Here is a 25,953-nt window from a genome sequence, read left to right on the forward strand (position 1 = left end):
GTGCTAGAGAAGAAAGCTGGAAGATGTAATGGGCATATCGAGTGAGTAAAGAGGGTGCTCTGAAACAAACTGGCAGAAAAAGAAATTTATAGCGGATCCTGACTAAAGCATCGGTTGAAAGGATACATCCTGAATCGTTAAGATACTGCCAATGTCGTGATGGAGGGAAGTATGTGAGACAAAAAGTACAGAAAGAAACGAAGGCTCTGGTACAGCAAGAGGGTTCCGACAGCTGTAGGTTACAGTAGGTAGGCAGAGATGAAAAGAGTTGCACAGGGCAGACCAGAACGGATGGCCGCGTTAAACCAGCCTTCGGACTGAAGACCACAACAGTTACGGAGCATTCGTAACAACTGAAGCGTCACTGTCCAACGAACACTCCATCAGAATCATGTTAATGTCTAAGCAGATGTCACATGTAAGCCATTCCTTGTTTTGGAGCACTCTGCTAAGTCCATTGCAGTGCTTCTGAAAGTCTGTCGGTCGGCCTGTTTAGTCGCCGTATCGCTGACACGGATACACGCAGAAACGCAGGTGGTGCGGATTAGGGGCGCCGGGCGGCCCAGACTTCCGCCACGCCGCGCCGCCGTGGATTTCCCGCACGGCGCGACGTGTGCAGATCTGCGGCGTGTTGTGACGCGCGACCGACTGTACCTGCTGCAGCGGGCAAGGACGACGGCTACGTGCGCGGTGGGAGCTCGCCAGTCGGCCAGAGCTCCATCTCGGCACACGTTCTGCACACACCGCGCTCAGGCCGTGAGTAAACACTATCTCCTCTGTAAAATTCCTATGCTAGATTGTACAGATGCTTCGTCCCATCTATTCTGGAGGTACTTTCCGTGTGCTTCTTTAGTTCAGCTTTTCCGTCGCTACTTTTACAGCTGACGCCTGGCAGCTGCGCGTTCAAGTTCCGTATAAGGTCCAGCTTTCGATTTCTTCGCTCCTTCTCTGTGAGCCACCTGTGTATACGAGCCAAGTGACGTCATCGATTCGGACCCCAGTGTAAGGCGTCGGTTCTGTGCTGTCGGCTGCGTGCACCACGCCCAGAACTGCGTCACAGTATTCCCACAAACCTACCAGTAGGTGACGACTGCCGCATTTGTTTCCACTGACAGTGGAAGTGACTTTGGGGAGGTTGCCAGGAAACAAAATGCTCCTAAACCGCAGTTGTCTTAAACAGCTGTCTTATACATCAGAGTAGAAGAAATCTGCTGTTTACATTACAGCTTCGCGATGTAAATAGTTCCCGATGTTTTGGATGCTGCTCTGACTGTCCTTTATCGGGGTAAGTAACAACCGACATTCCGACTGTTTACGGCAGTATGCCTTACCTCTGTCGTTACCAGTAGTTTAATTCGTCCGTTGATCGCTTTTATAAGGATACTGGGCAAGTCACGGTTTCACAGCTTAAGAACAAAAAACGTAACGCGTCCGTGCTTGCATTTACATACTTATTGGTCTAGTTTCACAGGTACGGGACGGGTAATGTGGCCTTAACAGCTCGAACCATCTCGGCATTTGCCTGAAATGCTTTGACAAAATCGTGGAATACCTAAATCAGGGCGGCCACATTGGAAATAGAGCATTCACCTTTCCGGAGATAAGGACGACACATGCCTACAGCGCAAAACCATTCGGCGTGTCCCTAGCTAACAGTGCTGTCTGACTTATACATTCTTGCAAACAAGCTACACCCTCAAGTAAAAAATTGGCGCTACCCTATCCATTCGTTGAATTTTACATTAGCTTCGGCCACACATGCCGCAGAAAATGACCTGAATACACTTTCTTTAATTTACCTTTCTTTTCTTTTCTTTTTATTCGCGCCTGAAGCGAAGATTGCGTCTGTCACAAAGCCTGCCACTTTGTCGCTACAGTTCATTATTAATGGCTCTGAGCACTACGGGACTTAACTTCTGCGGTCATCAGTCCCCTAGAACTTACAACTACTTAAACCTAACTAACCTAAGGACATCACACACATCCATGCCCGAGGTAGGATTCGAACCTGCGACCGTAGCGGTCCCGCGGTTCCAGACTGTAGCGCCTAGAACCGCTCGGCCACCCTGGCCGGCAGTTCATTATTAGCTTAGCGCTTTCGCCTACGAGCAGATGTAGAAGCCGTCGGATAACAATGAATTTCCTTGATTATACTTACACTTGTACAAGTCAGTACGTCATTTCCGTATTGGCAAATAGCTTTTCAAACAACCCGAGTGGTCATGAGGACGGTTACATAATATTTTCTACCACGTACACATGGTGTTTCAGGAGGTAGTGTAGATTAATCTCAAAAAAATTCATATAACGTATGTCCAGTTGTTATTAATTATAGACATACAACTTATTAAAGACGTAAGTTTTCATTTCGCGTGATGGTACTTGAGTTGCTACGTAGTTATTTATCGATTGCAATTTTGCATTTGAAATTCAAGTTATGCAGTCGTGCTTGAGCAATTGAACTGTGATTGTGATTTCTTGGCCAATACTACACACATCAAAAAAAGTTTTGCGTCACGTACATTGCATGTTGCACCACCATACAGCGAGACCTTCAGAGGTGGTGGTCCAGATTGCTGTACACACCGGTACCTCTAATACCCAGTAGCACGGCCTCTTGCACTGATGCATGCCTGTATTCTTCGTGGCATACTATCCACCAGTTCAAAAAGGCACTCTTGGTCCAGATTGTCCCACTCCTAAACGCCGATTCGGCGTAGATCCCTCAGAGTGGTTGCTGGGTCACGTCGTCCGTAAACAGCCCTTTTCAATCTATCCCAGGCGTGCTCGATGGGGTTCATGTCTGGAGAACATCCTGGCCACTCTGGTTGAGCGATGTCGTTATTCTGAAGGAAGTCAATCACGAGTTGTGCACGATGGGGGCGCAAATTGTCGTCCATGAAGAAGGATGTCATTTACGAGTCGTACAGCCGTTACGGCGCCTTCCATGACCGCCAGCGGCGTACGTCGGCCCCACATAATGCCACCCCAAAACAGCAGGGAATCTTCACCTTGCTGCACTCGCTGGACAGTGTGTCTAAGGCGTTCAGCATTACCGGGTTGTCTACAAACACATTTTCTTGTGCCCATCTGTACCGCGCTGCGTGGTCTCGTGGTTGCAAAGATGGACCTCGCCACGGACGTCGGGAGTGAAGTTGCGCATCATGCAGCCTGTTGCGCACAGTTTGAGTCGTAACACGACGTCCTGTGGCTGCACGAAAAGCATTATTCAACATGGTGGCGTTGCTGTCAGGGTTTCTCCGAGCCATAATCCGTAGGTAGGGGTCATCCACTGCAGTAGGAGCCCTTGGGTGGCCTGAGCTAGGCATGTTATCAACAGTTCCTGTCTCTCTGTATCTCCTCCATGTCTGAACAATATCGCTTTGGTACACTCTGAGATGCCTGGACACTTCGCTTTTGAGAGCCCTTTCTGGCACAAAGTGACAATGCGGAAGCGATCGAACCGCCTGTCTGTAGTTCAACCATGCCTAGCGGTCGGACCCCCTCCGTCTAATAGGCGCTGCTCATGCATGGTCGTTTACATCTTTGGACGAGTTTAGTGACCTCTCTGAACAGTCAACGGGACTGGGTCTGTGATACAATATCCACAGTCAACGTCTATCTTCAGGAGTTCTGGGACCCGGGGTGATGCAAAAACTTTTTTTGATGTGTGTATCTTCCTTGCCTTATTCTCCATTTTACCAAATTCAAATTTAGGATTTCACACAACAGAAACCAAAACTGCATGAATTATGACAACGAAAATACGGCACAAATTGCTAATCACATTTTGATTTAATCAGACACTATGAATAGAACAATATTTACAGTTCAGCAAAAAAGTATTACGAGAGTAAAATCTTGTCGGGCTTCCAGCGGCGTCAGGCAGCTGCAACCCCGCAGCCTCTCGGCCGCGCCCCCCTCGTCCAGTATCAGAGGTGGTTACGTGAGTGACCGCCGCGCGCGCCACTGGCCGTGACGTCACTGAGGCGCTCTTCCGCGCCCGCTCCAACCTCGCGACGGCCGAGTGGTTACCAGGGCGTGCTGAGCCGCGAACCGCCGTCCTTGTTGATGGTGTTCAGACGTTTTAATTTCTACCGCTTCTTTTATGCCATTATCCCAAAATCTCTCCGTCCTCATAATGACAAATGTTTCGTCGATCTGAATTAAGTGTCAATTTTCTAAAGCGTGTTTTGCCACAGCTGGTTTTTAGGGTAGTGCAGGCGTCGGCACCTCTCGTGTCCCATCCTGCGTCGCTCCACTGTGATGTGTGATTATAGTTTTGTTAATGATGGCATGTCAAGACATACTGTGAAAAGTTACTGCGTGCCTGCTCTGAAAGCTACCTAGAACAGATAGTACAGAACCCCACTCATGATGGAAATATATTACGTCTAATAGCAACAAATATATCTGACCTTTTCCAGGATGTCCACACTGAAACCGGTATCAGCGACCATAAGGCAGTATAGCAACAATGAATGCCAAAACACAAAGGACAACTGAAACCAGCAGGAAGATACATGTTCAGTAAATTAGAGAGAGAAAAATGTGTCATACCTCAATGAGGAACTTGAGACCTTTATCTCAGGACAGGAGCATATAGAGGTACTGTGGCTCACGTTTGGAAGAACAGTGACCATGCACTGGATATATACGTATGCTGTAGGGTAGTTCATAACGGGAGAGGTCGTCCATGGTGTACAGTCTCCGTAAAGAAACTCTCAAAGGAACAGACTTGACTGCATAATAGGTATAAAATAAAGCTTAGGACTATAGAGAGATGCTGAACCAAACTTGCTTGTCAGTCAAGACAGCAATGTGTGAAGCTTTCAATGACTACCGCAGCATAATATTGTCAAATGAGCTTTCATAAAACCATAAGAAATTGTGGTCGTATGTAACGGCCGTTAGTGGCACCAGTGTTAGTGTCCAGTTACTCATGGACGAGACTGGACTGAAGCTGAGAGGACGCGCTTAACCCTGTTTTCCAATTTTCCATTACAAAGGAAAACCCAGGAGTGTTGCCGCAACTTAATTTCGTACCCCTGAAAAGATGAGTAAAATAGATATTAGTGTCTGTGACGTTGAGAAAAGCTGGGATCTTTAAAATTGATGAATGCCTCAGCGCCCAGAGGAATCCCTGTCAGATTCTATATCCAATTCGCAGCTGAGTTAGCCCCTCTGTTAACTATAATCTATCGTAAGCCACTCGAACAAAAAACTGTGCCCAGTAATTGGAAGAAAGCACGGGTCACACCTGCCAACAAGAATAATAGTAGAAGTGATCCTCAAAACAGCAGTCCAATATCCTTGACATTGATTTCTTGTAAAATCTTAGAACATATTCTGAGCTCAAACGTAATGAGGTATCTCGAACAGAATGACCTCCTCAATTCCAACTAGCATGGATTCCGAAAACACTGTGCACGAGAAACCAAACTCGCATTTTTCTCACATAATATACTGAAAGGTTTGGATCAAGGCAATGAGGCAGATGTAGAATTTCTTGATTTCCGAAAAGCATTTGACTCAGTATCACATCTACGCTTGATGACAAAAGTACGATCTTATGGAGTACCAAGTGGTATCTGTTGCTGGATGAAGGACTTTTTGGTAGGGGACGCAGCATGTTGTCTTGGATGGAGGCACGTCGTCAGATGTAGAAGTTACTTAGGGTGTGCCACAGGGAAGTGTATTGGGACAATTGCTGTTCATGATGTACATTAATGACCTTACACACAATATTAACACTCAGTCGTCCAGCGACACCACTGTAGTGTTGTGCGCAAAATAGCGGTCAACGGCCAGTGGCACCACAGTGGTGTCGTGTGCATAGTATTGCTCAGTGGCCGGCGACACCAGAGTGTTGTGTGCATAGTATTGCTCAGTGGCCAGTGACACCACAGTGGTGTCGTGTGCATAGTATTGCTCAGTGGCCAGCGACACCACAGTGGTGTCGTGTGCATAGTATTGCTCAGTGGCCGGCGACAACACAGTGGTGTCGTGTGCATAGTATTGCTCAGTGGCCGGCGACACCACAGTGGTGTCGTGTGCATAGTATTGCTCAGTGGCCGGCGACAACACAGTGGTGTCGTGTGCATAGTATTGCTCAGTGGCCGGCGACACCACAGTGGTGTCGTGTGCATAGTATTGCTCAGTGGCCGGCGACAACACAGTGGTGTCGTGTGCATAGTATTGCTCAGTGGCCGGCGACACCAGAGTGTTGTGTGCATAGTATTGCTCAGTGGCCAGTGACACCACAGTGGTGTCGTGTGCATAGTATTGCTCAGTGGCCGGCGACACCACAGTGGTGTCGTGTGCATAGTATTGCTCAGTGGCCGGCGACACCACAGTGGTGTCGTGTGCATAGTATTGCTCAGTGGCCGGCGACACCAGAGTGTTGTGTGCATAGTATTGCTCAGTGGCCAGTGACACCACAGTGGTGTCGTGTGCATAGTATTGCTCAGTGGCCGGCGACACCACAGTGGTGTCGTGTGCATAGTATTGCTCAGTGGCCGGCGACACCACAGTGGTGTCATGTGCATAGTATTGCTCAGTGGCCGGCGACACCACAGTGGTGTCGTGTGCATAGTATTGCTCAGTGGCCGGCGACAACACAGTGGTGTCGTGTGCATAGTATCGCTCAGTGGCCGGCGACAACACTTTAGTATCTTTTGCATTCTGTTGGTGTTTTGTTTAGGTAACAATAAGTTACAAACGTCAACAAGTTTTTTGTTTGTATAAGTACTGGTGCTCTTTCATCATGACAGACGAAAGAGACGATACGATTATTTACGATGTATGAGCGGACGTCTTATCTGACGTTCCGGACAACTTGGTCGATTGGGAAGAAGACACTGGATATCAAAAAAATGAAAGTGAAGCAGACTCATAGGAAGGTATTGAAATACGTCCAAGAAGAATTCGGCGAACGCTACGGTTCGGATGAATCAGACGAAGAAGACAGTTCACAGTGGTCAGACTTTGATTTACCAAGGGCCAATAATAAATTTGAAGGATCTCCGGGTCCAAACATATTTCCAAAAGATACACAGAGCGTCAAGGATATCGTAGAATTATATATTGGGAACGATCTATTTGAATATATTAGCAACGAAACGAACACGTACTACAGTCAAAATTGGAATAGAAGGAAATGGGAAAAAAATTCGAAATTTGTCGACGTTACGGGACCCGTACTTAGAAAGTGGTTGGGTTTGCTATCCTTGTAAAAAAAAAAAAAAGAAGCAAGGATCGATGATTATTGGTCAACGAATCCGTTGATAGACACACCGATATTTCGCAACCAATTCAGACAAATATTATCATTTTTACATTTTTCCGGCAACAACAATAAACCGGATAATGCCGACCGGCTTTTCAAAGTGGAATATGTAATTGATTATATTTCCAAAAAGTTTAAAGAAACGTTTAATCCAAGACAAAACATCCCGATTGATGAAGGAATGATACCATGACGTGGTCCGTTAGATTTTAAAGTTTACAATCCGTCGAAAATTACGAAATATGACACACTCATTCGGATGCTGTGTGATTCGAGTACGGAATGCATTTCCTCATTCAAGATATATTGCGGCGCTGGACAGCCTTTGGCAAAAGCAATGATGAAACTATTGACACCGTCTTAAGAATGTGACATCACCTCTACATGGATAATTATTATAACAGTGTAGAACTTACAGAAAGGTTACTTGAAAAGAAAATTCGAGTTTGTAGAGCAATACTGCTAAATAGAGGATTTCCGGAAGAATTAAAGCGTGCAAAAGTCGATGTGTTTGAAACTTGTCATCAAAGGAAAGGTGACAAGCGGCCGGCGACAAGCCAAGTAATACAAATTAGCGCTTCCGGAGTCAAGCGAATAAATTTGTACGAGATGTGCGGACGGCAAAGTGTTAATAGTAATCTCAGACGTTTTGCGGATGATGCAGTTATCTACAACGAAATGCAGACTGAACGAAGCTGTAAAAATATTTAGTCAGACCTTGATAAGATTATAAAGTGGTGCAATGATTGATAGCTCCCTTCAAATGTTCAAACATTTACAAGGTGTCCTATGAATATAATATTAGTGAGTCACAGCTGGACTCTGTAAATTCATACAAATACGTGAGTGACACTCAGCAGGGACATGAAGCGGAACGATCACATACGTTCAGTCGTGGGTAAAGCAGGCGGCAGGCTTTATTGGTAGGATATTGGGGAAACTCAATCCAGTGTACTAAGTAGATTGCTTACAAGTCACCCGTGCTACCCGTCCTGGAGTATTCCCCGACTGTGTGGGACCCGTATGAAATAAGACTAGCAATGGACGTCGAACGTATACATAGCAGGGCAGCGTGAATGGTCACAGGTTTGTCTCGGCCGCGGGACTGTGTCACAGAGGTGCTGAAAGTACTGAGCTGGTAGACTCTTGAAGGTAGACGGAAATTATTTCGAGAAAGTCTGCTAACAAAGTTTCAAGAACAGGCTTTAAGTGATGACCCAAGGAATATACTACAGCCCCCTATACATCGCTCCAATAAGGATGGTGAGGATAAGATTATATTAATTGCAAGACACACATAGACATTCAAACAATCATCGCGCCATATGCCGTGGACTTCACAGTGGTTTGCAGAGTATAGATGTAGACGTAGACGTTGAAATATAGAAAAATTTCAAGCGCAGGCGTACAAGAAAAAATAGGCCTACCCAATTTCGTTGGAGAAACCGTGGTATGCAGTACTGCCGGCAGCTTATCCGATGTTTTCTTAAATACATTATAAGAACAGGGTGCAACTTCGGAATAAAATATCTAGAGCACACGAGAATCAGCGGAAATAATCCATCTACCTTCTTGAACCACTTGAAGAACGATAACCACAACAGAAAACGAATAAAGTTAGCAATGAAAATTTTACACACACTACCTAAGGGTTTAACAATGAACGTACTTGAAGAGATAGGAATCTACCTGAACACAAAAACAACCGTGGACTGTGCGGCTGGTCCCCGCGGAGGTTCGAGTCCTCCCTCGGGAATGGGTGTGTGTGTGTTTGTCCTTAGGATAATTTCGGTTAAGTAGTGTGTAAGCTTAGGGACTGATGACCTTAGCAGTTAAGTCCCGTAAGATTTCATACACATTTGAACAAAAACAATGCCCTGATGATATTTTAAATAAACAAACGGATTTAAACTATAAACATTTCATATAAAACTTTATTGAATTCCTGACCAATGATAATGGGTAGACAGTAACAGCTACCCATAGACACACTGGTTACAAAGATCATATGTACAGCCCGAAATGATAACAGTAACACAGCACAGCAACTGTAGCCACATGCAGTGATCAGCCAGAACATTATGACCACCTGACTATTAGCTGGTAAGTCCACCTTTGGCACGGATAACACCGGCGACGCGTCACGGCACGGAAGCAAAGAGGATCCGGTAGGTCGCTGGAGGGAGTTGGCACAGCTGCTGCACACGCAAGTCACAAAATTCCAGTAGATTCTGCGAAGGGAGGCGATGAACTCTGAGGCCACGTTCAGTCACATCCCAGACGCGTTCGATCGGTCTGGGGGGAGGGGGGGGGTCAGCACATCAGTTGGAACTCGCCGCCGCCGCTGTGTTCCTCGATCCACTCGTTCTCACTTCACTCCTGGCCTTGTGACATGGCGCATTACCTTGTTGAAAAATGACACTGCCCTTGGAAAATATGATCGTCACGAAGGTGTGTCCGTCGTCTGCAACGTGTACGATACTCCTTGGCCATCACGGTGCCTTTCGTTAGCTCCACTGGACCCACGGTTGACCACGTGAATGTTCCCCACAGCCATCTCGTCCCTGCCCCGCAGTACACGCATCGAGGAGCTGTTCCTCTGCAGGACGACGGATTCGCGCCCTCCCATCGGCGTCGTGCAGAAGCTATCAGAATCCGTCAGACCGTGCAGGGCTCCGTCACTGCGCCAACATAGTGTGCCGGTGGTCACGTGCCCACTTCAGTCGCAGTTGCCGATGTCGTGTGGTGTCAACACTGGCACACGCACGGGCCGTCGGCAGCGGAGGCCCGCCGGTAGGAGTGTTCGGAGCGCCGTGTGTTCAGCAACACCTGTACTCTGCCCTGCATTAAAGTCTGACGTTAGTGACGCAACACTTCGCCACCTGTCGTGTTTTACCAGTCAGCTTAGCCTGCGATGTCGGACATATGTAGTGAAGGGTGTCCGTCCAACTCGACGACGCCTGGCCTCGTGGTTTCACCTCTGGTTTCGCCACGTGCTGAAGCCGCTCATCACAGCACTCGTCGACACCCGACCAACCGCGCAGTTCCCGAAAAGCTCGTGCCGAGGCTCTGCTGCATCACAATCTGCCCTCGGTCGGACTCTGAAAGGTCGCGCGCCTCCTCCATTTTAAACACTGACAGCAGGCTCACTGACACTATCTGCGTGCACCGTGCGTGTATCTGACTAGTAGTCACTCCTCGCTGTATCTGACTAGTAGTCACTGCTCGCCAGGTGGCGCTGCCATCACCTGGATGGGTTTATATCGACAGCAAGTCGATGGTCGTAATGTCCTGGCCGATCAGTGTAGCATATTTGGGCAACTGCCACACAACTCACAGTCTTTCAAATCTGACGATAAAATGTCACATTGTAAACAATACAAGGAAGGACGACGAGCAACAGAAGAAAAGCAGAAAACAGGTGACAGTGTAAGAGTCCTCAACCTACATCTTGTTGTAATACAGTACAGAGACACAGCGACCACTGGTGATATACGGACGTAAGTACCGAATTTGTATATCCAAAAATACGATTAACCATCATTTTAATAAAATTAAAAAAATATTATGTAGGTTTCGCAGATGGTCTGAAGAGCGTAATCTAGACGAAATCCATCCATCACTATTAATACATCATTAAACTACTATAGCAGCAACCTGGATTTTATTGCATAATATTATACACGATTTATTTTCAGCATGCGGAAGACCCACTTACATCCACGTCTATACTCTGCAAACCTGCGTGAGGTGCGTGCGAGAGGGTGCGTCCTATTGTACCGATTATCAGGGTTTCTTTCCGTTCCATTCACGTATGGAACCGAGCGAGGTGGCGCAGTGGTCAGCACACTGGACTCGCATTCGGGAGGACGACGGTTCAATCCCTCGTCCGGCCATCCTGATTTAGGTTTTCCGTGATTTCCCTAGATCACTCCAGGCAAATGCCGGGATGGTTCCTTTGAAAGGGCACGGCCGATTTCCTTTCCCATCCTTCCCTAATCCGAGCTTGTGCTCCGTCTCTAATGACCTCGTTGTCGACGGGGCGTTAACTACCAATATCCTCCTCCTCCTCACGTATGGAACGTGGGAAGAATTTTGTCAGACTGCATCTGTGCGTGCAGTAATTGTGGTAATCTTATCCTCATGATCCCTATGTGAGCGATACGTAGGGGACTGCAGTATGTTCCCAGAGTCATCATTTAAAGCCGTTTCTTGGCACTTTGCTACCAGACTTTCTCGGGACAGTTTACGTCTGTCTTCAAGAGCCTGCCAGTTCAGTTTGTTCAGTATCTCTGAGACACCCAAGGTACAAGCAAACCTGTGACCATTCAAGCTCCCCTCCTCTGTATACATTCAGTATCCCCTGTTAGTCCTTTCTGGTATGTGTTCCACACACTTGAACAATATTCTAGAATCGGTCGCACTAGTGATTTGTAAGCAATCTCTTTTGTAGACTGACTGCACTTCCTCAATATTCTATCAATAATCCTCTGTTTACTAAAATCTATCGTAGGCCACTCGAACAAGAAACTGTGCCCAGTAGATGGAAGAAAGGACGGGTCACACCTGGCAACAAGAAGGGTGGCAGAAGTTGTCCGCAGGACAGCAGTCCAACATCCCTGACATCGATTTGTTGTAGAATTTGCACATGATGCAGTTGTCTATGATGAAGTACTGTCTGAAAGAAGCAGCACAGATATTTCGTCAGATTTTGATAAGATTTCATTCAGAAATGTAAAACTGTGCACTTGACAAAACGAAGGAAATGTAGTATTGTATTGTTATAATCCCAATGAGTCACTGTTTGAATCTGCCAGCTCATACAAATACCTGAGTGTAACAGTTTGTATGGATGTGAAATGAATGACCAGACTGGCTCAGTCGTGAGCAAAGCAGGTGGTAGACTTCGGATTATTGATAGAATATTGAGGAAGTGCAGTCAGTCTACAAAGGAGATTGCTTACAAATCACTAGTGCGACCGATTCTGGAATATTGTTCAAGTGTGTGGAACACATACCAGAAAGGACTAACAGGGGATACTGAATGTATACAGAGGAGGGGAGCTTGAATGGTCACAGGTTTGCTTGTACCTTGGGTGTCTCAGAGATACTGAACAAACTGAACTGGCAGGCTCTTGAAGACAGACGTAAACTGTCCCGAGAAAGTCTGGTAACAAAGTGCCAAGAAACGGCTTTAAATAATGACTCTGGGAACATACTGCAGTCCGCTACGTATCACTTGCGAACTGGGTATAGAATTTCACAGGGATTGCACTGGCCCCTGAGGCACTGATCAGTTTTAAAAATTCGAGCTGTTTCTCAGCGCCTCAGACATTAGTATCTATTTTACTCATCTCTCCAGGGGTACGAAATTAAGTTGCGCGGGATTAGCCGAGAGGTCTGAAGCGCTGCAGTCATGGACTGTGCGGCTGGTCCCGGCGGAGGTTCGAGTCCTCCTCCCCCGGGCATGGGCGTGTGTGTTTGTCCTTAGGATAATTTAGGTTAAGTAGTGTGTAAGCTTAGGGGCTGATAACCTTAGCAGTTAGGTCCCATAAGATTTCACACACATTTGAACATTTTTTGAACAACACTCCTGGGTTTTCCTTTGTAATGAAAAATTGGAAAACAGAGTTAAACGTTTTCTCTCAGCTTCAGTCCACTCTCGTCCATGAGTAACTGGACACTAACTATGGCGCCACTAACAGCCGTGATATAGCACCAGAATTTCTTTGGGTTTTATGAAAGCTCATTTGACAATATTCTGCAGCGGTAGTCATTGAAAGCTTCACTCATTGCTGTCTTGACTGACAAGCAAGTTTGGTTCAGCATCTCTCTATAGTCCTAAGCTTTATTTTATACCTATTATGCAGTCAAGTCTGTTCCTTTGAGAGTTTCTTTACGGAGAGTGTATACCATGGACGACCTCTCCCGTTATGAACTACCCTACAGCATACGTATATATCCAGTGCATGGTCACTGTTCTTCCAAACGTGAGCCACAGTACCTCTATACGCTCCTGTCCTGAGATAAAGGTCTCAAGTTCCTCATTGAGGTATGACACATTTTTCTCTCTCTAATTTACTGAACATGTATCTTCCTGCTTGTTTTAGTTGTCCTTTGTGTTTTGGCATTCATTGTTGCTATACTGCCATATGGTCACTGATAACGGTTTCAATACGGACATCCGCAAAGAGGTCAGATACATTTGTTGCCATTAGATGTGATATATTTCCATCATGAGTGGGGTTCTGTACTATCTGTTCTAGGTACCTTCAAAGCAGGCACGCAGTAACCTTTCACAGTATGTCTTGACATGCCATGACTAACAAAATAATAATTATCCCAATTAATTGTTGGATGATTAAAGTCTTCATCGATAATTACAGCACGATTGTGGGAACTTACATAGAAGTGAAATAAGGTCTTCTCTAAAGTTTTCGGTTACATCATGAGATGAGTCTGGAGGGCAACAGAAGGATCCAGTTATCATTGTACGCCCATCACTTTCATCGAGTCTCGCCCACATGCAGCTTCAAGTGACTCAGTTTCCGTTTCAGTGCAAGACAGCACGTCAAAGCTGTTGTACAACATGAGTCCTACCTGGTCCCCATCCACGTCGTACAGGACGCCTAGTTCTACGCACACGCCACTTGCAGTCGGGTGGATGAGCAAAATGACAGATCCTGTACTTTCTGCAGAGGAGACAGGATCCGCGGGAGAGGATAGTACTTGAGTTATCTCTGGTACCGTTATCACAGGTACACGACTCTCGGGAGCTCTTCCAAAACACCGACTTGAGCTTGTTTGACAGCAGCCAGGGCGATTTTCAGCTGCTCGCGAAGTTTAACCAACTCATCCCGTGTTCGAGGACGACGTTCACAGCGGGCTGCATTTTCTCTGGTCCAGTGTGTTACAACGCAGCGAATAAATAACTTTAAACTAAGACCGCTGATTATTTTTTAATCTGTTGAGCTAGAAAGTTGCTAATTCCCTATAACAACTGAAGCAAATACACAACACAAAATTTTTAGCAATACAGCAGAAAAACCTGTGGTAATAATTACCAGCTTCCTAAAACGTATTGAGGTAAATTCATTGAAATTACGATAAATGCAGATAGTACACAGGGCTACTCCCGTTTAAGGGAAAACTAAGTCTAACACAATATGTTAGAATATCTGCTACAGTACCGTAACTAAATCACGTACGCTGGCTCACTAGAGTTTGCTCGTAGATTACGCAAAGGACAATAGCAACTTCCGAAAATTTTCAGAAACGCACGTTGATACACAATGAAAATCAGGGGTGATGTAGTCTTTGGCGGAACTGTGACCCACAAACAAACACCACGGTGGGTTCTTTCTCTCTTAATACGCGAACGACAGTAAAATCTGTCAAAATCAACTTACGATGGAACCGTGCTCAAAAATACGAGGTGTGTTCAAAAAGAACTGGGAGTTTTGTAATTTCGCTGTTTGTATTAGCGAGACTGGCGCGATTTATTGTTGTTGTGTTGGTAAACATGTCTGAAACATATCCGTACACTGGTAACCTTATTCGACGTTTAGTCTGTCGTAAGTTGTCAGGAAGGTTACTGGCCGGGATCACCAGCTTCGTTTACGAGTTTGACGACTGTCTAAACGTTGACGATCGTCAGGTTCCATTTTTGCCTTTTCCTTATTGTTCTGAACATATATTAATGACTTGCCACTCTATATTCATGATAATGCAAAGCTAGTTCTTTTTGCTGATGCTACAAGTATAGTAATCACACCCAGCAACCAAGAATCAGCTGACGAAATTGCAAACAATGTCTTTCAGAAAATTATTAAGTGGGTGTCTGCAAATGGACTCTCACTGCATTTTGAGAAAACACAGATTATACAGTTCTGTACAGCAAATGGCATAACACCATTGGTAAACATAGACCATGGACAGAAGTCTGTTGCTAAGGCAGAATATTCAAAATTTCTGGGTGCGCGCATTGATGAGAAATTGGATTGGATTGAATTGGAAGAAACACATTGATGATCTGCTGAAACGGTTAGGTTCAGCTACTTCCGCTGTTAGGGTTATTGCAAATTTTGGTGACAAACACACCAGTAAATTATCCTACTATACCTATTTCCATTCACTGCCTTCATATGGCATTATATTTTGGGGCAATTCGTCATTAAGTAGGAAGTATTCACTGCACAAAAGCGTGTAATCTGAATAATAGCTAGAGCCCACCCAAGATCACCTTGCATACATTTATTTAAGGAACTCGGGATACTCACAGTACCTTCGCAATACATATATTCACTTATGAATTTTGTTATTAATAACCCATCCAAATTTAAAAAATAACAGTGAATTGCATAGCTACAACAGTAGAAGAAAGGATGATCTTCACTATTCTGGATTAAATTTCACTTTGGCACAGAAAGGGGTGAATTATGCCGCCGCAAAAGTCTTTGGTCATTTGCCAAATAGCATTAAAAGTCTGGCAGATAGCCAACCAACATTTAAAAGCAAATTAAAAGAATTTCTGAATGATAACTCCTTATACTCAATAGATGAATTTTTAGATATGAAATAGTAGCTGTAAAAAAATTAATTATTTTGTGTAAAGAAAACTTATGTTAAAATGACACGTTCCTCATCATTATGAAATGTCGTATTCATGATCTGCAGGACAAGGATTAATGTATGTATGTATGTGTGTATCAACCTCCATTTACTGTTACGAGCATCAAATCCTGCGTCAAAATTGACGTGCCGATTTTGAATCTTCAAACAATTTGATGATTCGTTTAAACAAGATAGGTTCACTGCAGTTGGAATATTCAGGAGTTAGTATGAAGTTAATTGATTGTTGTTGTGTCATCTAACTGTGAAGATGGGAGGTAATTTTGATGCGAAATTGTTGTATATATATTTGTTAGAAAATCTGGACCTGAACGAATAGTTTCTGAGAGCAGTAGCCACTTCTACACAATGAATGGCATAAAATTCATTATAAGACGCAGGTTGTCGACGCACGTAGTACTGAATTTTCTACAGCAACCTGGAAATAGACTATAGTATTCTACTATTAGAAAAAGACCATTGACCTCAATCCCCAATACGATAGCTGCTTTTAACTCTGCGCTTCTATGCTAATGGATGTTTTTGTATGGTAGTAGTAGATCTAAATGGGGTTTCTAAATCAACTATCTGTCGTTAAAATGAAGGTCCCAGGAGCAATTGCTTCGCTAGACCCCTATATGTGAAATTCCCGCAAGGTGATGAAGCTTGTTCAGTTATTGATGAATTCTACATAATTAGTAACTTGCCTGGAGTAATAGGAGAGATCGACTGTACAAGTATGCCTATTCTGTCTCCTGGTACATGAGATTACTGCAATTGCTTTTTGTTGGTAATATAGTTTTCTGAGGATCTCATGCTGTGTCGTACTGTCGCTATGGACTGCGCTCATGTTAGGCCCGTAAAATCTGGCTGCCTTACACAAGCCGTCCCTTCTGAATTAATTTTGTGTTGCTGTGATCAATGGTTGAGGCATTTCGCATTGCAATGCAAAATTATAAGCTCAATTAATTTTTCATTGTCCAGCTACTGGTCTGTCTCATGCTAGATGATGTCTTTTGGATATTCTAAGTTTTTTATTTGAAATGTATTGCTTTACATGACATTTTCTATTTAGATTATCATTATATGGCTTTACAGTCCTTTACAGCAGTTCTTTGACAAATCTTACATTTTTCTCTCTAGTACTTATGGTTAACTTTTATTAAAATGGTTCATCCACCCTTTAGATTGTCATTTTACAATAACGTCAGGCATTCCACAATTTCTCAGACATTCATGATATTGATGATTATGAAAGATCAATTAAGTTAAGGAAGCATTTGTTTCTCTTATCTCTATTCTCAACATGTAAATAGTATACAAATATTACACTTTATCCTCATAAACAGACATGTATTTATATATGTAAAATAATTAATATTTTTGCAAAAGAGAAACTTTATATTCAGTGACATTATTAATCATTAAAAACACGTTTCCATAATGTACACAAATTCTTGTTTAGTTTGTATGGACGTTTACAAGTTACACATGAAATACAAAACACAAAACATGGTACATTTATGAATACACTTTAACAATTTACAAATTGAATTACAAAATACAAATGAAACACATAAAGTACAAATTTGCAGTGGCACAGGTGTGACTGAATTTTTACAGGCGTCATAACTCTTTGCTGAAGTGATTATCTTTTCCACTCTTTATAACATTGCAATGACTTTGTCACACACTTCACTTTCTTTCTTTATGCACTTTACACTTTCAAATTTGGGCTGGGTTTGCTTCCAAATGCTGCTGTCGATCAGTGGTGGTTGATGCTACTAGTCATCTACATCTACATCTACATCCGTACTCCGCAAGCCACCTGACGGTGTGTGGCGGAGGGTACCTTAAGTACCTCTATCGGTTCTCCCTTCTATTACAGTCTCGTACTGTTTGTGGAAAGAAAGATTGTTGGTATGCCTCTGTGTGGGCTCTAATCTCTCTGATTTTATCCTCATGCTCTCTTCGCGAGATATACATAAGAGGGAGCAATATACTACTTGACTCCTCGGTGAAGGTATGTTCTCGAAACTTCAACAAAAGCCCGTACCGAGCTACTGAGCGTCTCTCTTGCAGAGTCTTCCACTGGAGTTTATCTATCATCTCCGTAACGCTTTCGCGGTTACTAAATGAACCTGTAACGAAGCACGCTGCTCTCCGTTGGATCTTCTCTATCTCTCCTATCAACCCTATCTGGTACGGATCCCACACCAGTGAGCAGTATTCAAGCAGTGGGCGAACAAGTGTACTACTTCCTTTGTTTTCGGAATGAATTTCCTTAGGATTCTTCCAGTGAATCTCAGTCTGGCATCTGCTTTACCGACGATTAATTTTATATGCTCGTTCCATTTTAAATCACTCCTAATGCTTACTCCCAGATAATTTATGGAATTAACTGCTTCCAGTTGCTGACCTGCTATACTGTAGCTAAATGATAAAGGATCTTTCTTTCTATGTATTCGCAGCACATTACACTTGTCTACATTGAGATTCAATTGCCATTCCCTGCATCATGCGTCAATTCGTTGCAGATCCTCCTGCATTTCAGTACAATTTTTCATTGTTACAACCTCTCGATATACTACAGCATCATCCGCAAAAAGCCTCAGTGAACTTCCGATGTTATCCACAAGGTCATTTATGTTGTTGTTGTTGTGCTCTTCAGTCCTGAGACTGATTTGATGCAGCTCTCCATGCTACTCTATCCTGTGCAAGCTTCTTCATCTCCAAGTACCTACTGCAGCCTACATCCTTCTGAATCTGCTTAGTGTATTCATCTCTTGGTCTCCTCACGCATTCGTGCAGCAAATTCGCAATTCACCAAAAGTTAACGTGTTTTGTGCAATCTCACGGTTGAAAGTTTACGGCCCCTTTTTCTTCGGCGAAAAAAACGTTACAGGACACGTGTATCTGGACATGCTGGAAAATTGGCTCATGCCACAACTGGAGACCGACGGCGCCGACTTGATCATTCAACAGGATGGTGCTCCACCGCACTTCCATCATGATGTTCGGCATTTCTTAAACAGGAGATTGGAAAACGGATGGATCGGTCGTGGTGGAGATCATGATCAGCAATTCATGTCATGGCCTCCACGCTCTCCCGACTTAACCCCATGCGATTTCTTTCTGTGGGGTTATGTGAAAGATTCAGTGTTTAAACCTCCTCTACCAAGAAACGTGCCAGAACTGCGAGCTCGCATCAACGATGCTTTCGAACTCATTGATGGGGACATGCTGCGCCGAGTGTGGGAGGAACTTGATTATCGGCTTGATGTCTGCCGAATCACTAAAGGGGCACATATTGAACATTTGTGAATGCCTAAAAAAACTTTTTGAGTTTTTGTATGTGTGTGCAAAGCATTGTGAAAATATCTCAAATCATAAAGTTATTGTAGAGCTGTGAAATCGCTTGAATCATTTGTAATAACCCTGTATATATTGTGAATAGCAACGGTCCTACGACACTCCCCTGCGGCACACCTGAAATCACTCTTACTTCGGAAGACTTCTCTCCACTGAGAATGACATGCTGCATTTTGCTATCTACAAACTCTTGAATCCAATCACACAATTGGTCTAATAGTCCATATGCTCTTACTTTGTTCATTAAACGTCTGTGGGGAACTGTATTAAACGCCTTGCGGAAGTAAAGGAACATGGCATGTAACTGGGAACCCTTGTCTATGGCCCTCTGAGTCTTGTGGATGAATAGCGCGAGCTGGGTTTCACACGATTGTCTTTTTCGATACCCATGCTGATTCCTACAGAGTAGATTTCTAGTCTCCAGAAAAGTCATTATACTCGAACACAATACGTGTTCCAAAATTCTACAACTGATCGACGTTAGAGATATAGGTCTATAGTTCTGCACATATGTTCAATGTCCCTTCTTGAGAACGGGGATGACCTGTGCCCTTTTCCAACCTTTTGGAACGCTACGCTCTTCTAGAGACCTACGCTGCAAGAAGGGGGGCAATTATAGACTCCACTCAATGTTGCTGAAGATTGTCGACATTTACAGTTCTGAGTGTTCGATCAGGATTGACATTACATGGTCAATTCCATGTTGCATTGTTTTGACGACAAACTGCTCGTCCAAGGCCTTAATGCCATGATGTGATAACATATATGGCTTCGTCATTTATTGGCGCCTTTGCTATCAAGGTTGATGAGTGTAGCCCCTTGACAATTGCTGCAGTTCGATGTTTGATGTCCCCATTATGCATACTCTGTTTGATGGTTTGACTGCCTTTGGTTGGTTTGATGGTTAGAATTAAATAACTGCCATGATTTTGTTGAATATTACTTTCTGAGGATTCTGCCAAATCTCATACTGGTTTAAGGTATAGGATTTAGAAAGGAATCTTGCTGTCTTCTGTCCTCATCTTGGGACCCTTTCTTCTCTTCGTTTCTTGCTGTATCTTCATGTATTCTTTATTGGAATTTGCAACTTCTCAGGCATAGGGATAGGATACGTTATTCAGTGAAAGTTATTCATAGGATTACCAATGATGTTGTTATGAGATATGGTCAAGTTTGAATATATAACTTTAGATTTTTCAGAAGGCTTTCGGCACCATTCCTCAGAAGCGTCTTCTAACCAAACTGCGTGCCTACGGAGTATCGCCTCACTTGTGCGACTGGATTCGTGATTTCCTGTCCAGAAAGGTCATAGTTCGTAGTAATAGACAGAAAGTCATCGAGTAAAACAGAAGTGATATCCGGCGTTCCCCAAGGAACTGTTATAGGCCCTCTATTGTTCCTGATCTATATTAACGACATAGGAGACAATCTGAGTAGCCGTCTTGGATTGTTTGCAGATGATGCTGTCATTTACCGTCTTGTAAAGTCATCAGATGATCAAAACGATTCGCAAAATGATTTAGATAAGATATCTGTATGGTGCGAAAAGTGGCAATTGACCCTGAATAAGGAAAAGTGTGAAGTTATTCGCATGAGTACAAAAAGAAATCAGCTAAATTTCGATTAGGCGATAAGTCACACAAATCTGAAGGCTATAAATTCAACTAAATACTTAGGGATTGCAATTACTAATAATCTAAATTGGAACGATCACATAGATAATATTGTGGGTAGAGCAAACCAAAGACTGCGATTCATTGGCAGAACACTTAGAAGGTGCAACAGGTCTACTAAAGAGACTGCTTACACCACGCTTGTCCGCCCTGATCTGGAGTGCAATTCATTGGCAGAACACTTAGAAGGTGCAACAGGTCTACTAAAGAGACTGCTTACACCACGCTTGTCCGCCCTGATCTGGAGTGTTGCTGGGCGGTGTGGGATCCGCACCAGGTGGGACTGACGGATGACATCGAAAAAGTGCAAAGAGGGGCAGTTTTGTATTATCGCGAAATAGGGAGATAGTGTCACAGACATGGTACGGGAATTGGAGTGGCAGCCATTAAAACAAAGGCGTTTTTCGTTGCGACGGGATCTTCTCATGCAATTTCAATCACCAGTTTTCTCCTCCGATTGCGAAAACATTCTGTTGGCACCCACCTACATAGGGAGAAATGATCATCACGATAAAGTAAGAGAACTCAGGGCTCGCACAGAAAAATTCAAATGCCCGCTTTTGCCGCGTGCCGTTCGAGAGTGGAACGGTAGAGAGACAGCTTGAAGGTGGTTCATTGAACCCTCTGCCAGGCACTTTATTGTGAATATCAGAGTAATTACATAGATGTCGATGTAGAAGTGATATGTCTGTTTTCAGTGATCAGCTTCTCCATTTGGTATTTGAGAGAAATTTTCCGAGTTTATTTTTCCAGGCGGTTGTACTACGGAGCTGTTTGCGACGGTTTGCTATTGTTAGTCGCTTCTATTGTGTGTCGCCGCCGCTAATGGGGTCGTTCCGCTTTCCTCGCAGGGGTGCGTCTCGTGTCCTTAGCTGTTGCTGGTTTTCCCCCTCCTCTCGTTGTTGAGGTGAGGCGTAGGGCAGTATTCTTCAAAATACACCTGGGTCGCTCTCCGCACTAATGTGAAGCATGAGACAGGAAATTCCTTACTTCGGACTCCGGTTTTTCGCCAATGCTATGTTGTGCAATCCTATAACCTCTCACACTCAGACCCGTAGCTTCCCGTCGACTTTCTGCTTCTGTCATCAGCTTGTCTTCCATCCCCAGATGGTTGTAGTGATGTGGCTCTGCGTGTGTTCTCTGTTTCACCTACCACTACTTACAAGTTCCTTTGTCTAAATTTACAATAAATTTTACATCGAATAATTACATGAATAATACAATTAATATTTATATATGTGTGTCTCAGTACTTTACACAAAATTTATCATTTACACCTTAAGTTATTTTATTTTATAATGGATCCTTTACTTCGTGAATGAGCATGGATTTATGATACATAGATTAGTTAGTTAGTACATCATGCCATTAGTTTTCTTTTTTTAACCTACATTATTGATTTAAATGATTAGTATTATTGTACTTATTTTTGATAATTACCTTTTTGACGCTTGTCCTGTCTGCCTCTTGAGATTTGCCGTTACCTGAAACATATCTACATTTTTTTTTTGTATTCTTTGTGACCCTTTTATATTTTTGTTTTCATGGCTAACTGGCTTATGACGATTGCAAGCATTATCATTCATTATAAGCCTTAAGGTGGCTGACGTGATGTAGCCCTATATTTTTTCCCATTCTTGGGTTCACCAATTCTATCGCATTTGCATGAATCACTTTACTAATTAACATGGGCCTCTTATAAACGGGATAAAATTTATGACAAACCTCTTTTCCTTTATTAGATAATAAGTGAGTTCTAACAAGAACCAGTTGTCCCTCAGTGAATACCTGTGTGGACGCATCTCTGTCTGCTCTGAGCTTCCTTTTTGCAGCTGATCGATGTTTTCGAGTGCTAATTTTTATTATCTGTTAATGTAATTGTCTTCTGGACGAGGGGAACTGTACAACCTCTCTTACCCTATCCACTGGTCTTTTATTTCTGAGCACTGTGCGGCATTTCGTTAGTAATAGTCTGTAAATGATGTAAGTTGGCATCCCATGTGGAATGTCGTGAACTACAGTACAGATGACACCATGACCCAATATCCTTCATCGTTCTTTCTGCACAATTGGCGCTTGGTTTGTACCTGGATATGAAGATGTAATCTTTTTGTAGTCTTTTTAAAGTTGCCAACCAAGGTTTAGATCTATATTGGGACCCATTATCTGAAATCAGCCTTTCTACATGCCCTACCTGCTTGAGGAAATCACGTTGTAGTGCCTTACTGATCGTAACACCAGTTGCACTTTCAAAGGGGTCAAAGGGTCACACTTTGATGTTAACTCTAAAACTACGAAGATAAACGTGTTCCCATTCCTTGTCCTTGATAACGGTCCCATCAAATCCGTTGCTGCTAGATGTTTTAGTTTTCTCGGTGTTTTGGGTGATAATGGTGGTCTAGTCTGAAATGTAGCGTGTTTGGCTCGTTGGCAATCCTTACATTTTTTGAGTACTTGCCGAATACGTCTTCCCATGTTGGGGAAATGTGCGACCTCTTTAAGTTTCACAAAACATTTCTTCGCCCCAAAGTTCCCATTGCTCAAGTGAGTGTACCATATACACTTGTTTACGGGTTCATCAGGAACACATACTGTCCATAAACGTGTACTTAGGTCTCGTCTGTAGAACAGCATATCATTCTTCAGCAAATAACGCTGACGAATGTCAACCGAATTCTTGTCTTTCCACTTATGTTTGACCATTAACACTTCTGGATCTTTGTTCTGTTCGTTTGAAATGTTTGAGAAAGCTGTTGTTATGTAGTTTTCAAAAGGAGCTCCTCTTATATAATATATACCAATTTGGTCTTCATCTGCACCGAACTTCGTGTTACTTGGGGTTGTACCATGTGGACACCGGGAAAGAAAATCTACTAAGATGTTTGCCGGTCCTGGGATATGTTTTACACAGAAATCACACTCCTGTAAGATTAAAATCCACCTTGCTAGCCTACCATGTGTCAAGTTTGCTGTGAGTAAAAACTCAAGAGCTTTATGATGTTATATCAATAGTTTTCCTCCCGAATAGAAAATATCTAAACTTTCGGAAACCCCAGACTACAGCTAAAGCTTCCAGCTCTGTAATGGGATAATTTCTCTCGATTTTTGATAATACCCGACTCGCAAATGCAATGGTTTTATGCGTTATCTGTCCATCTTGTTAGTAGTGTTGAAGTAATACTACGCCTAACCCAGTGTTGGCGCTGTCTGTTGCCATACAAAAATCTTGCACAAGATCTGGGTGTGACAGTATCGGCGCTTCGCTTCCGCTAACGCCTTTTTCAACTTCTGAAATTCTTGTTCTGCAGTATCATCCCATATCCATGGAGGGTTTTCACCAGTTAAACTGCATAATCGGGGTGTAGCTAGAGTGTCTATATAGATGAACCTTTTAAAAAATGTTACTAATCCCAGGAAGCCTCTGAGTGTCTTCCTATTTTATTGTTACAAAATTTCTTATTGCCTCTAATTTTTCTGGGTTCGGTTTTATTCCCTGTGCAGATATGACACGTCCTACGAAGTTTATGTGTTGTGTTCCAAATTTGGATTTTTCCAACTTTGCCATTACTCCATGTTCTTTAAGTGTTTTCAGTAAAGTATCCAAAATTTCGTTATGTTTCTCCCATGATGACTCTGTTATGAGGATGTCATCCACATAACATGTCAATTGCTCCTGTAACTCTTTAGGTAAAATACTTCCTAGACCTCGAATAAAAGCTGCGGATGAAATGTTCAATCCGAAGGGGTGTCTTTTAAACCTATAAAACCTTACAAAAGCAGTAATTGCAGTAAATTTTGTGGAGCTAATTCAATTTGCCAAAAGCTACTTCGTAAATCGAGGGATGAGAATACTTTTACATTATGAAATTTTTGGAGCAAATCTTCTAGTCTCTCGGGACGATCTGTTTATAGAACTATGATTGTGTTAATTTGTCTTGAATCTAACACCAAACATATCGTTCCATCCTTCTTTTCCACAACACGTAACGGGCTGTTATAAGTTGACGGTACCTGTTCAATAACACCATCTTGTTCAATCTTATTTAACTCCAAGAATACACCACTCAATGGTATGTTATATGCAGCTACTCTAAAAGGCTTATGGTCCTTAACCTCGAACCTTTATCGTAGATCTTTAATTGCTCGAGGTTTCAAATACAATGGCATGCTTGCGTAATATTCCATCTAATGCCAACCATTGCTGATGTGTTAACCCCTCTAGACTTCGTATTTTTTCCTCGATCTCTGTGTAAATATCTTCGAGTATTTCCAAATCCATAGGCCCTGATTCGTTCGTCCTTAGATATCGCGGATTATCCTGACAAGCAATATCTCCATCTGCTTGCATTTGTAACTGTGTATAATTGCCACACATTTCTTCATGCCTCATGTTTCCCTCGAATTTTGAGGTGATTTCTCCTAAAGTGACACTTCCTCTGCTCATATCCAACACAGCTTTATGTTGATTGAGGAAGTCAGCTCCGATATTCATTTTCACACCTTGCTACTGCCTTTAAGTTTGCCTCCTCGTCACACATCCGCGTGATCGTGTTTAATTTGGATTTTAGAGCCAGGCAAGTATTCTTTAAGTGTGGCAGTACTTCACACTCACAATCTGGGGAATTGTCAGATTCTACATTAACTGTGTCTGTACTCGCACCCTTATTCAACTCGTTATCATATTTGTTCTCTGCCACTGAGAGTTTCAGATTCAAATTTTCAGCTGTGTCGTCATTTATTACGACGCTGTTTTCTGTGTCTGGCGTGATGTTTACATAGTCTCGGCAATACTGCCGTACTATGTCCTCATATGTGCCAAAATTGTGTGTACCTCTGAATCTGATTTATCAGACTGTTCTCACACTTTATTATCTGGTTCGTTTTCCGATCCAGACGAAATATTTGCCCTGTTATTTTCCTCTCCATTATCGACTTGTTCTTCCAGATTTTGTTCGACTCCCTGTATCCACAACACGTCAGACACTTTCTGCTTCTCTTGCAAAGTTTTGT

At 43.3% G+C, this 25,953-nt stretch overlaps 1 protein-coding gene across 1 annotated transcript in view; it reads left to right on the top strand.

The window, feature by feature from the left end:
* The first annotated feature begins 627 nt into the window (after window positions 1-627).
* LOC126259188 (sodium/potassium/calcium exchanger 3-like) overlaps window positions 628-25,953 on the top strand; it is a 273,706-nt gene continuing 248,380 nt past the window's right edge. Inside the window, exon 1 of the mRNA XM_049955771.1 lies at window positions 628-756. The gene's annotated coding sequence lies outside the window, so the exon portion shown is untranslated. The remainder of the gene's footprint in view (window positions 757-25,953) is intronic.

This window comes from Schistocerca nitens, chromosome 5 (genome assembly GCF_023898315.1).
Source record: "Schistocerca nitens isolate TAMUIC-IGC-003100 chromosome 5, iqSchNite1.1, whole genome shotgun sequence".
NCBI lineage: Eukaryota > Metazoa > Arthropoda > Insecta > Orthoptera > Acrididae > Schistocerca > Schistocerca nitens.